General features: G+C 46.2%; 1 pseudogene; it reads left to right on the top strand.

Annotated features, from left to right (window-relative positions):
* The first annotated feature begins 256 nt into the window (after positions 1 to 256).
* On the top strand, positions 257 to 11,097 carry LOC149359836 (uncharacterized; annotated as a pseudogene).
* The last annotated feature ends 2,430 nt before the right edge of the window (positions 11,098 to 13,527 follow it).

The following is a 13,527-nucleotide window of genomic DNA, read 5'->3' as shown; positions in this document are numbered from 1 at the left end:
ACACAGATGCTGACTTAAAAAGAATTACAGGAATTGATGCACAGGAACGGGAGTTGTTCAGTGAAGAAATTTCAAAATACAAGCAAACAAAACGCTGCCCTCAAATCGATTTTGGCGGGGCTTCCGACTCCTATTTCGCTCTCCCAATGACGGCACCTGGCGCAACCAATCAAAACAGCCAGCCAGAGCACGTCGCGGAAGTTTGTACTCCATGGTTGTCTGCTCTCTGTACCTCGTTCTTGCTGGGTCCGACTGAAATGAGAAAATGAACCTAGGGACACCAACCCCCGTAATGTCCCTAGCGCGTCAAAAGTAGAGCTTTTTGTTCGCCAGTTTATTAAACCTAGGGAACGTAGCGCTTGACAGTCCCTAGGCACAAAAAGTGGTCGTTCGCAGGTATTCGCCTCGGTATTTGTGCATTTAGCAATGGCTCAACAAGGCGTTCTGGTCGGCAACAGCCAACTGAAGCGATTGTGCAGGACTCGCCTGCGTTTTAGGCCGTCGGCTGAGACGTGCACATTTAGCCTCGGCGGCTACGACGCCGTGCGAAGCGCTGTGCGGCGACTTAATTTTAAGCATAGTGATTTTGCCGTGGTGTACGTCGGAGGTAATGACCTCACGGGCCCTAATGCCACTCCGCAAGCGATTTGCGATAACATCAAGGTAGGTGCGTGGTTGCTCAACGCTTTCAATTTCGGTTCATTTCTGTACGGAATTCTCATATATTTCACGTCACAGGCCCTTGTCCTGCACCTGCTGCGCGTCGTGTTCGTGGCGAAGGTCTTGCCGCGGTGTTTTGCCACGACGGACTCCCGATCGAGGCAAGCCGTCGCGTGCTTCACCGCAAGCTGACGGCTGCACTTGAGCGGATGCGGTGTGTAGGCACCTTGAACCCAGACGTGAGTACCGATTCATGCTTGCCTTAACTGTTGTGCGCCTTTCAGCTAGAGGAAGGCAAGTGCAGTCAGCAAGCCTGCCGAGCGCTGGAGCGGTGTGCCGAGGAACAAAAAAGTGAAATATTGGCTCAGCGCAGTTGACAGGACAAATAGTATGCCAACGTGTCTTCGGTCTGGCGCCAGCATAATATAGCTACTTTCATTTTCGCCCCGCCGCGGTGGCTCAGTGGTTGCGGCGCTCGGCTGCTGACCCGAAAGACGCTGGTTCGATCCCCGCCACGGCGGCCGAATTTCGATGGAGGCGAAATTCTAGATCTACTGTGCGATGTCAGTGCACGTTAAAGAACCTCAGGTGGTCGAAATTTCCGGAGCCCTACACTGCGGCGTCCCTCATAGCCTGAGCTGCTTTGGGACGTTAAACCCCAATAAACCAAACCAACCAAAATGACCTTCCTTGCTCCATTATGCCTACCAAGACGATAATAGAAGGCGCCGACCGAAAGAAAGAATGGCATGACGTTTCGGCTCCCCCACGGGAGCCTTGTTCACAATGAGGCATAACATAGCTGGGTCGGTTATTTATACACGGCGCATGAGTGAACCCAGGCACCTGGCGTAGATTGGGGACAAGTTTGCATCATTCCGATTAAGCGTATGCGCTGTCGTGTAAATAATCAGCGATTCCACATAGAGCCGTGATTTCTTGTCCCTTTATTTTGTGATCAGCAAGCCCATTTTGATCTTGCGCGTCGGTTTCTGACGTCACCCTGGTGTTCATGCATCCTTCGCTCAAAGTCACCCGACTCGCCGATGTACACATACGCGCAGTAAGCACATGGGATCGAATACACAACACCTGGGAACTTTTCCTTCTTCAGCTTGTCTTTGATTTGCACAAGACGACTCCTCAGTTTTCGAGCTGTGTCACGGATCCCCCCAGGACACTCGGGCCGAAAGAATGGACTAGGCGACTGATGTACCCACACACACGCACATTTAATACACCTATGCGACACAAACAATAGCACATGAAACTAACAAAACTAGCACAAAACACAAAGACTATCAATACACATGGCCCGGGAACAACCAGTCTACTAGCGTTCGGTGTTCGTACTCACGGTTCAGTGCTGAAGAAGCATTATAGGTCCGGTCAGTGGCATTTCGGTAGCCGGCGTCGAGGCGGCGTTCGAAGTGCTTGGGCTGGCGTCACTGGCAGCGTTATTGGTGGTGTCGTTCGAGCTCCCCTGGCCATAGCAGGTGATTAAGTCAGCTGCCGGAATGGGCTCAGGAACGGCAGGAAGTCTACCGTGCGACGCCGTAGAACTCGAGAAGCAGTAGCCGGCGTTGCTGTCTTCCAATCGGGTTCATGACCCACCTCGCGCTTTTATGTTGTTGTTGTCCTCTAAATAATGGCACGTACCCACTACGGGGGATTGGCCAAGACACAGGCGGCGACTGATAGGTGCTCAGAATGTTAAACAAGAAAATGATGGATTAAAAACAATAATTATAATGATAATTGAATTTAGGAAATATATGAAAGAAATTCAGATGTGTAATTGAAATAAGCTAAACAAATACTTTGAGATAGGTGACAGAAATTGAGAACGGGGCTAAAAGTTCCATGTTTCAGAAAGCTTTCGGCGCAGAGAAATATTGATCATGAGAAAGAGCAGAGCTTAAGGCGGCAGCCGTTTAGTGTCTGTAAGGAAGTTTTGCATGGCGGAGATCACATTCCAATTACTGTGCCCAAGGGAGGAAGCCCCAAGAGACAGAACAACCCCAGCTGACAGCGTTAGACCTAGCTGTCGTAACGGATGTTCTAGCAGGCGGCTCCGTAAAGAGGAGAAACGGCGGCAGGTCAGCAAGAAATGATCTATCGTTTCATGTTCTCCGCAGAACGGGCACAACGGGGAGACCGCCAGACCAGATCTGTAAAGGTAGAAGTTTAAGTGAGCCACGCGACAACATAGACGCGTGAAGGAAACCTCAAGCTTGCGTGATCGCCATCCTTTACTGCTCCATGGGTAAAGGAGATGCCGGAATTCGGGAGAGGAGGTCAGAGCTGATGCTGCGAATTCATTCAAGAGCAGATACCTGCGAAATCTGGCCGCAGTAATATATGCGCTGGGTGGAAGCACAGATACGACTGGGCCTTGAAGAGATGCCTTCGCCAGGGTATCGGCAACCTCATTCAAATGGATTCCTGTGTGCCCAGGCACCCAGACCAACCGTAACGAACACACGTGGGGAGGAATCAAGCATTTGAATAAGTGTAGAGCCTGAGATGTTGTAGGCGCGTTGAGAGAGGAACACAACGATAATGAATCTGTCATAATTATGACAGAAGACAAAGAGCTGTTTAATTTGCGAAAGGCCAAGACTACTGCTAGAAATTCGGCCAAATAAATGGGGGTGTAATCGGGAAGGCGGAGAGAGAATGACCAGTCAAGGGAGATGGACAAAATGCCAACACCGGCCTTTTCTTCACACTGTGAGGCGTCTGTTGCTATGAGCACATGAGATTTAAAACGCAGCAAGTAATCCTGTAACAAACCGCTCAGTAAATGAAAAGGCATTAACTTTGCATGTTTAGGAAAGATGTCATCGAAGACAATCTGGATAGATGAAGAATTGGCGCATAGGAGAAGGATGTCCGAAATGCGGACGTTTAAGGTGTCAAGGAGGGATTGCACACAACAAATCTGAGGGGTGCGGAAACGAGACCAGGTTTCGTTGAAAAATGGCCGAGGCTGACGAAGGAAGATCAAATTGGCGGCATGAAGCGATGAATCACACATTTTTAGAAACGTTTTCACCTTTAAGAGCCGAAATCTTGAAGGCAATGATGGAATACGCGCTTCCAGGTACAAAACGGAATTCGTCACAAATTTTGGAAGGCCCAAACAGAGGCGCAACGCCTCCCGCTCCAAGAGAATCAAGGGGCGAAGTTTATACGCTGGCGCACCAGAGAATAAAGCACAGCCGAACACTAAGACAGGACGGACGTACATTCTATAAATCATAAGAAGCGAGTGTCCTCTCATGCCAGAACGAACATTGCTCAGCCTGCGCAGCATACCGACTGCTCGGACTCCTTTCGCAGTGATGTGCTCTATATGGGCCCGCCAGGAAAGAGAAGGATCATAAATTACTCCGAGGTATTTGATACTTTGCACTTGAGGAATTACATGGTTCTGATAAACAATAGAGATATTAACTGGACGAGAGAGTGGAAAAACCAATAAAGCACATTTATTGACATTAAGGGACAGATTAATGACCCCTAACCATTGGTCCAGGACATTCAAGTAGGACTGTAAGGACTGGTACAAAGAGGAAATGTCGTTCTCTGAAGCAAAAAAGGCGATGTCATCAGCATACACATAGATGGACACCTTGGTACTGCACGGAATACTGCTGAGTAAGATGTTGAAAAGTACAGGGGAGAGGACCGCCCCTTGGGGCACTCCTCTCGCTTGTCGAAACCTGCTTGATGAAATACCATTCTGGAAGCAGTAAAATTCCCTGTCAGCAAGAAATTCAGCAACCCAAGCCACAAAGTATCTCGGAAGTCCTACTGCCTGTAGTCTTTGCAAAAGCGTCCTGTGCTGAACGCTGTCATAAGCCTTAGAAACATCTAAAGTAACAAGCGCTGCGTATTGGTTTCGGCGACGAGCTAACTGTATGCGGCTCTCCAGATCAGTATGGGCACACCATATAGAGCATCCTGGCCTGAAACCTATCTGGCAAGGGTTCGACAACCCAGTCTCTGAAATAACAGACATTATTCTACCATGCAACACCCTCTCAATTAACTTTACGAGATTCGAAGTTAAAGAAATTGGCCTTATATTGTCTAACACATAACCATGTCCCAGCTTTTTAAGCAAAGGGATGATCTTTGCTAGACTCCATTCAGTTGGAATCCATGGCCCCTTAAGAGAGTAATTTATAAGTGCCAGTAAGTCGGTGGGAGATTCCTCGAACAAAATTTTAATCGTAGAAGAAGTGACACCATCAGGGCCAGGGGCCACGGGTGGAAGGCAGGATACAGTGTTCGAGAGCTCAGTGAGGGTGACGTCCTCGAAATCGTCCAATGTGGCAAGAAATCTCGGAGGAGAAGGAAGAAGAGCTGTAAACCGACGCTCAAGGCCTCTGCCTATCTCTTCTAGAGACTGAACTAGGGAGACAGCGCTCATGGTGGTCGAGATTACTTTTCTGGATTTTAGGTAATTGAATAAAGCACGCCTATTACCTGATTTCGAAAGGAATTCGTAGTGTTCAGTATCGTACAACTCCTTTGCACGAGATACGGTGCGCTTAAACGTAGCAGCAATGAACTTGTAATCGATCCAGTTTTTGGGACACTGATTGTGGAGAAGCTTCTTCCAAGTAGCCTTTTGGCGCTTTTATAGCCTTGGCGTTGCTACACGCCATCCTTGTCATCGTCGTCATTGTCTTCTCTTCTCCACCAATCATCTCTTCCCACCTCACCAAATGCTTCTTCATCTTCGTTATTCTTGGATTAATAAAAGTAATGCTTATCGTCATCCTCGTCTTCTCCAAACTTCTTTAGTTCATACTTCTATTTCCAATTTCTTATTACATGTGACAAGCTGGCACATGCGCGGTCTTTACATCGTAGGACCGTAATATCTGCGCCAAAGGTTCGCTGACGTCAGGAACATAGGGAATCACGGCTCGTTTCTGGGTAGCGGGATCAGCTTGGAGCCTGGGACGTCCCTTTTGATGCTGTACAGAGTCCATGACGTGTACAGGATAGCCACAGGTGGACAAGTCACGCCGTACACGCACATCTTCAGCATTCGGTCTTAATTCCCTAAGTTCCTGGCATCAGCGAACCTTTGGCGCGCATATTGCGGTCCTATGATGTAAAGACCGCACATGTGCCAGCTCGAAAATTGAGGAGTCAGCTTGTGTAAACCAAAGACAAGCTGAAGAAGGAAAAGTTCCCCATGTGTTGTGTATTCGATCCCATGTGCGGACTGCTCATCTGTGTACATCGGCGAGTTGGGTGACTTGAGCGAAGAATACGTGATGACCAGAGTGATGTCAGAGACCGGTGTGCAGATCAAAATGTGCTTGCCGAGCACTCGGTGTCCGCCGCACACAACATAAACTGGGCAGAAGCACGTGTGATCACAAAAGTAAGGGACGAGAAGTGACGGCTTTATCTGGAATCGCTGATTATTCACACGACAGCGCATACGCTTAATCGGAATGACGGAAACTTGCCCCCAATCTACACTCCCGTGGGGGAGCCAAAACGTCATGCCATCCTTTCTTTTGGTCGGTGCCTTCTGTTTTCTTCATGTACCGTCCCGACCAGACGGGTTTCTGTCAGACACTAGACAATGCCTACCAAGCTTTCACTTCACTATTTCAACGAGCTATAGCTCAGATGAGGCGAGCATTGGCAGCTTCTTCGCTGAAACCTTGCTAAAATACTTCCTTTTGCAAATCAGCACATGCTTCTATGATTGGCTGCTCTTGCGAGTTGCTTTTGGGCGATGAATGAGCGAAATTTTTGGCAAACCGAGAATTTGAGTGATGCGATGAGTTCCAGTAGTTTTATGGTACCAATTTTAATGTGCGTTGGCACGGCTGCTTTTACCACTGAAAAATTGTGAAATGTATGTTATGGTTTGGATTATCTGAAGAAATTTGTCAAAAAAATACTAAACATTTTTAGCAGCTATGTGTGTGGGCGATATGTGCCCACATATCACACATATCACCCACATACATTGCTGTTTTTAAAAGCAGTTTGTTTACAGCTTGCACAAAACACAATGCGGAGTTTATTGCAAGACAAGCAAACATCGAAACTGATACCTGGAGTGGGGCATGACATTATCGCAAGAGCCTAGGGAGTGTATATGCATAGCATATGATTGAGCATGCAGCGTCCAGTTGCCTGTGAGTCTCTGGTACGTTAACAGTGGCAGATCTGTCTTCCAAAAGGCCAGGTAGGCAAGTTGTAACGTGTAGATATGCAGGCATTCATGCGCAAACATGCCACTGTTTGTTATGTACTGCACATTCTCCAGTGTCTGGTCAGCTACCTTGGACATCTCTTGGCAGCTCAGATTGTAGCTAAGTGTCGTGGCACGGCAGTGGCCACAGTGACAACTAGGGTAAATGCTTTTGTACCGACTGTTGCGGAAATAAACGACCACAGTAGAATGCTTCTCTCAGCTAAACCGGTGCACGTAGGACACGGCATTGTAGCTCCTGTGAACCTTTGTTCACAGACTCATTCTGAAAAAAAAAAAAGAAAATTATAGTAGCTGAGAAGACTGCAGTAGGAGAAGATACAGGTATCAATATATGCCAGTATCTTGCCAAAAAGCACTCCTAGCACAGGGGGACATCCGGGTCTCTATTCTTATCCTTGTGTGCTTGGTTACCTGCCTTGAATATAATTAAGGCATTTTAATTTGGTTTTCAGTGAGCACTGCATTTGTGTGGATGCATTCTTTCTGCCTTCTTTATGCATTGTTTACTGGTGAGATCTGCCAGAAAGCTGAAGTACTTGTTGCAGCTGTATGCTATCGGGATTTATTGCTCAATTTACCTTATTTATCAGCATATCGCATTTTGTTTTCAGCATCGCTTCCTGGATGCAATAAAGACACCCAAGAGGCACCTTTTCGCCACCGATGGCTGTCACCTGTCGGCTGGTGAAGGTATCCAGGAGCTGGCAGAGGTCTTCGCCAGGGGCCTCGCAAGATTCTGTGGAGTGGGCATCCTGGCACCGTTCTCAGGTGTGCCTGCCAGGTGTATCATCCGCCAGTGCCATCACTGCGGGTCCAAGGGCCACCAGCTTGGGGACGAGTACTGCAGGCCATAGGACCTGCACTACAGCCTGCAGTACTTACAGCAATGGACAGTGCAATCATTGTAAGGTTTTGGTGAGTAACTTGGTGGCAGTGAGACCTGTTCCTTATGTGTTTCTGAGCTGTATCTGCTCCATTGAGTCTGCAGCATCACGTGGGGCTCTTTATTGTTCACTGACATTGCCCAGCACAGAGGCATTTTTGCATTTAGACTTTTGCATTTAGACTTGCATTTAGCAGGATGGCACCAAGACTAAAGGAGCTGCCATCGGCTGATACTTTCATCTTGATCACAGAGTTCAATGCGAAGCACGGCCTAGCCTGCATCCGAAGCCTCCTTCGCTCTTTATGTGCTTATGAAAGTTGCTACGTATGTGCTTATGAAAGCGAAAACTTTCGTGAACTTCATTCACTGGATGGATGTACTAGGCTGTGAGGTGTTGCTTGACTTATGCGTACGACACACATTCCACCTCCGAGTGCGCAAGTGAATTGAGAACATGGCGCACTTGAGCTCCCACACACTACAGCAGCGTACGAACCTTGACTTCATCCATTGCCAAAGACTCTGCCATAGCGACAGAAAAATCTTCAAATTGTTCGACCCATGATGACCAGGAAGCCAGCTCATACAAGTTGAACGCTGGTGGTGGCGCTGGGCCTACCAAACTGGCGAACTGAGGTTGTGTCTCAGAAGCATGAGAGTTCACAACGAAGATGGTCTTGAGTTAGCGTGCCTCGAAGGAACTTGATCCTGGATTCCAAGCAATTATAACACCATGAGGAGGTGACCTAGCCAAGCCTAGCCGTGATCCAGGCTAGCAGACGGAGCCACAGCAACCGAGACACTCTCAATGCCAGAAGTTAAGAGCCTTTATTTCAGCCAGCGTTCGTTTTTGTGGGACTGAGCAGCGCCCTGTAGGAACGCCTCACACAACATTAACTTAGGGCTGTAAAAGAGCTGGTCTGAAAGCTTGCAGTCAATCAAACCAATGATGAAGCATTCTTGAAACAAGCATATCTTCAGTAGTAGGTGGTGCGTAGTCTCAGTGTTTAACCATGGTATGGAGAGCAGTGCTAAAAACAAACGGTCTCGTCCGGTTGCTCCATCCGGCGGTAGGAACAGGCATATTCATATAGCTTGAGTGCATGTACGAAGTGGTCGGTGAATGCCTTCTCGAAATCTGATATGGCCCTAATGTAAGGACTGTTCATGCGTGTGGCCCCATGTAGTGGAGCATGGGCCACATGGACCATGGAAGCATGGTCTTAGGGCATACTGTTCAATTCTGTCTTTCAACTGTAAGGCTCCAAGGGAAGCAACATCTGCTCACTCTGGTGACCATTACATTTTACTGGGGCATAGCATTCAGATATACTGTCTCCAAAATGGACAAACTGCAGTGCTCCTTTCGTTGGTTGTTTAAAAAAAAAGTGAAATGTTGGGTATGTTAAGATGTTCATGACTTGTGTAAGGTTAGTAAAACTTGAATGGTTACACATTCTTTAAAAGGTTATTTATGGTAGCGAACTGAAGTGTGTGCCTGGTGCTACCAATGTGAAATGGTTTAGAACTTGTGTGTATAAAAATGGGTCCTGTCACTTAGTGTGAATTATCTTCATATTGCTGTTCTGTCATGTGTGTGCACATTTTTATGCTATGATTTGTTCCCAGTCACATTGTTGTGTGATGTGTTGAAATTGACAGCTCTGTGTTCGCTTGTTTTCAAAAGGTGCAAAATTTTGGGGGTGTTTCATGAATAAATCAAGCAAATGTTCCAATTGGAAGCCTTTGTCAGCTTAGTCAAACCTTAGATGGCTTGACATACTTTCAAATAGTTTTAGTTGGAGGTAAACTGAAATGTGTGCCTTGTGAGGACAGTGTGCAAATTTTAGAAATTGAGTTTATGGAAGTGTAATTTCTTAAGTGGCATGAATGGTCAACTTTATTTTGGTGCTTGTTCATGTAGATGCATATTTTTATACAATGCTTTGTATTTGCAGTGACTTTGTTGCATGACAAGACTTGAAAATTTCAACATTTTTTAGTTTTTCCTGTTCGGCTACAGATGTCTTTTGTTTTCTAAAATGAATTGGTAATTCACTGTACCTGCTCATAATTTTGTCCAGTTCCTCAAAGGTCCCGGCCGCGGCGGCTATAATTTCTTTGGACGAGAAATTCTAGAGGCCCGTGTACTGTGCGATGTTAGTGCACGTTAAAGAACCCCAGGTGGTCGAAATTTCCGGAACCATTCACTACGGCGTCTCTCATAGCCTTAGTCGCTTTGGGACGTTAAACCCCATAAACCAAAACCAACCAACCAAGCTCCTCAAAGGAACAACGGTGGTGCAATGTGCGATTGTATTTTTTGCGATGTATTGTAATTATCACGTATTCAGCATATGTCAGGTGTGATTGCTCAGAAAGATCTGTGGAGTGACTATGATAAATTGAGATCATAATAAGGGGCATGGTTATGGTGGCATATGCAGGTGTAAAGCACACAAGTTGACGCATCATTGGTTTGGTTTCATAATGAGGGATGAAGGATATGTTGGAAACAGGATGTTGTAGGTGAACATAAAAAAAAAAATGAGAAGCATGGGTATGTCCAAACATATGCAGATAAGTGGTGGAGGCACACCTTTCGGAGAAGTTGTCAGTGGAGGCATTTGAGGACAACTTAAACTATAGTCTGATGCAACTTAAGTCTGCAGTAAAGCTCCGCCCACATTCAGCCTCCGCCCACAGAATTCCTCCACGATGAAAAAGTAGTCCACTGGATAAATGTTCCTTGTTTTCTAAACAAGAAGCTCATCACAACAAAAAATTGACTCAAATTTTGATACATGGATTGGTTGACGTAGTCAAACATGAAAAAGCTGATTTCGTTTACTGTTGCAATTAGCCACCGGAGTAATACAGGACGCCGCGGACTGCGGCCCAGTGTTGGGAACTGCTGTTTTTTTTTTTAACTTATATCTTACTATATGAGGTTTTAGCTGCAAGTCTGACATGGAGTCCCGGCTGTTCCTTTGACCTCCTTGAAGTCAGTATTACAGCGTGCAGTGCCTGTGTGTAACTCTTCATTTTACCCTGATAATATGAGGGGCGTACACAGCCTGCAAAAGTATGGCTGTAAACTAAAGCTATCTCTTTCATTTTCTTCAAACGTTCTGTGTTGTGTTAGTGTTATGTGCCGCCATCACATGGCTTGTGTTTTCAACAATTTGCTGCCTTACCACCAGAATTGACGTGCGAGGACTCCCATTTTTGCTGTTTGTGTCGTTTGGCGTTGGTCAGTTACACCTAATAAACTAAGTGACACTTTGCAGGCTACGCCTCGTCCCTCCTTGCCGGCCTCGTCGCGTCTCATTTTACGCAGCGACATAGCGTGTCACGTCGGAACCAGCAGTGATTTTCTGTAAATGAGCTTTATGAACGGCACCAGCTGCATAAATCTGCTTTTTGTTTTTCGGCAGTCTTATTACCAAAATGACGTGGAGGTAGCAGGACCACAGTATTGCAGAATTCGAGGTGCGCAAAAGCACTAGCTGATAATTTAGACCTGTAAAATTGGCATCAACCTGACGGGCCAACGCTGCATCGCTCAGGAAGAATATGGGGAAAAAAAATTTTTTTTTCTATATCGCCTCGCAAGGATCACTTTCATTCATAGGTAAAGGTAGTAAAGGCAACAACCAGCGTATCTCAGTGGAAAAATGCAAAAAAAAAAACCTTGCAGTGCGCCTTCAGAGTTGTGCTGTTCAATAAAATAAGGCGGTTTCGGAATCACTGTAAAGAAAAAATGTACTTCCGCGTTGCGAATTTACGAGCCTGTATCCATCGAGGGTCAAGACTGGCCACAAGCCTAGCACAAATCCGGTAAACGAATTCAAATATGGCGGAGCAGTAGCGGCGCCGAGTTTTATTTGCATTAACTGCTCTGGTTAAGAGCAAAAGCTGTCGTGGACTTTGCGAGTATTGAGCGAGTGTGTCTACTGTTACCCAGCTGGTGGCTCAGGATTAGAGCACCGGGAGGATGGAATGCGAGCGATTGTGATGACGGTGGTGGCGGCTGTCAACGTGAGTGATGTAGAACGTAAAAAATCCTTGGGTGGCATGCTGACAACTTTGCGATGCGTTTGCACTGCTTATTCTTAGTAACTGCTTATGTTATTCAAACTTGAATTCCTTACGTGTTATCATTCTTCATTCAAGCACCAGTGCGGCCGCCGTAGCTGGCGCGAGTGCTGAAAGCAGACTGCGGAACGCATGAGAAGAGTTAGCATGTCGAAGTGTGCTCTGCATTTTGGTCGCGCCTATGCAGCGGGTTCACCGAAGGAATCATTCTACGATGCCTGTTTAGCGTTGAAGCACTGCACATATCTGGTCTGACCGCTACCCAATATGCTAAACTTATGCAGTTTATGGATTGCAGCAAAAAAAAAAAAAGAGGCACCTCTCTCGTTCTTTGCAATCGTGTGGCCGTTTTTGCTTTGCCTGCATGAATTGAGTAGTTTTTGGCGCTTGATATTTTGCGTCTTTTACTGCCCGTCGTGGTAGCCCAGATTTGCATGGAAGCATTCCAATATTGCACTGCTGTTGTCAATGTATTGAGGTACTTGCCTCTTGCAGTATGGTGCCCGGGTTGCATCCCAGAACTTGAGAGACGAGGCTTGAAGGTGAAGAGAGCACGTTGAGCAAACCGTTCTTGTAGGATGCCACGGTTTGTAGCCATGTACCGCACAACACTGCTTGACAATAGATCATGTCTGCACTATCAACCGGCTGGTAGAGAGATGCAGTGAAACCAACCCCTTTATATAGCAGTCATATATTTTGAGAAAGCTAACTGTTAACCAGCAGTCATCAAGACGTTGCGGAACCAAGGTGCAGAAGAGGCATATGCGAAAGTACTGCAAGATATTTACACTGGCTGTGCAACTAAATAGGCCCCATAGAGAAAGCAATAAAAGTTGAATAAAGAATGATGGTGTACAGTAAGACAATTTCTCCATTGTTCACTTGCATGCAAGAATTATTGTCGGAACACTCAGGGAAAACAATTAATGGACAATATCATAGTATTCTGCGATTTGCTGACAACATTGCCTTGCTAAGGTTACAAAGTCTCTCCTGACGGACAAGCTTGTGCATCGTCCAAGTGACCAAAGGTAAGCATCACGTGCACCAAAACAGCATTTCAGCTTGCCACTGGCAGGGTAAAGTACTGTACCACCTCGGACCATTTTTGCTTGCAATGCATCCAGACCACTTTTTTGGAATGTGCTTCAGTTTCTGTGTAGTAGCGGCTTATTTGCAATTCAACTGCTCTATAAGTTGTTTAAAAGGGTTATAGTACTGCGGTGGTGGACCAAAACTTTCAGAATTCAACTACCCTGCTGATGTGTGAATCAACATACTGACATGGTTACGAATATCTTGCAGCTAACTCAAGGTATGAACCTTCCAATTGCATCACAAAGTTTTGTTCTGCAGTTCATCGAACTGCCATACACAACTGAATCATAGGAAATATATTTGCTTAGCAACATCTCAAAATCAAGTTTGGTGGCTTCATTGCTCTTTCACAACTTAACATATAGCTCTGTATTTCACCCTTGTGGCAAAATACAAAAAGATGCACAAGGCCACTTAGCATAGCAGTTGTAAAACAGTTTATTGTCTTGTATAGGTGTATTTGCAGAATCCTCCCGGTGCATGCTTGGCAAGTAGGCGGGATCCTGCTGAAATCAACACC

The sequence above is a fragment of the Amblyomma mixtum genome, chromosome 2, assembly GCF_055824585.1.
Source record: "Amblyomma mixtum isolate Tamu chromosome 2, ASM5582458v1, whole genome shotgun sequence".
Lineage (NCBI taxonomy): Eukaryota > Metazoa > Arthropoda > Arachnida > Ixodida > Ixodidae > Amblyomma > Amblyomma mixtum.
Note: the sequence above shows the minus strand (reverse complement) of the source record. Positions and strands in the feature narration are given on the sequence as shown.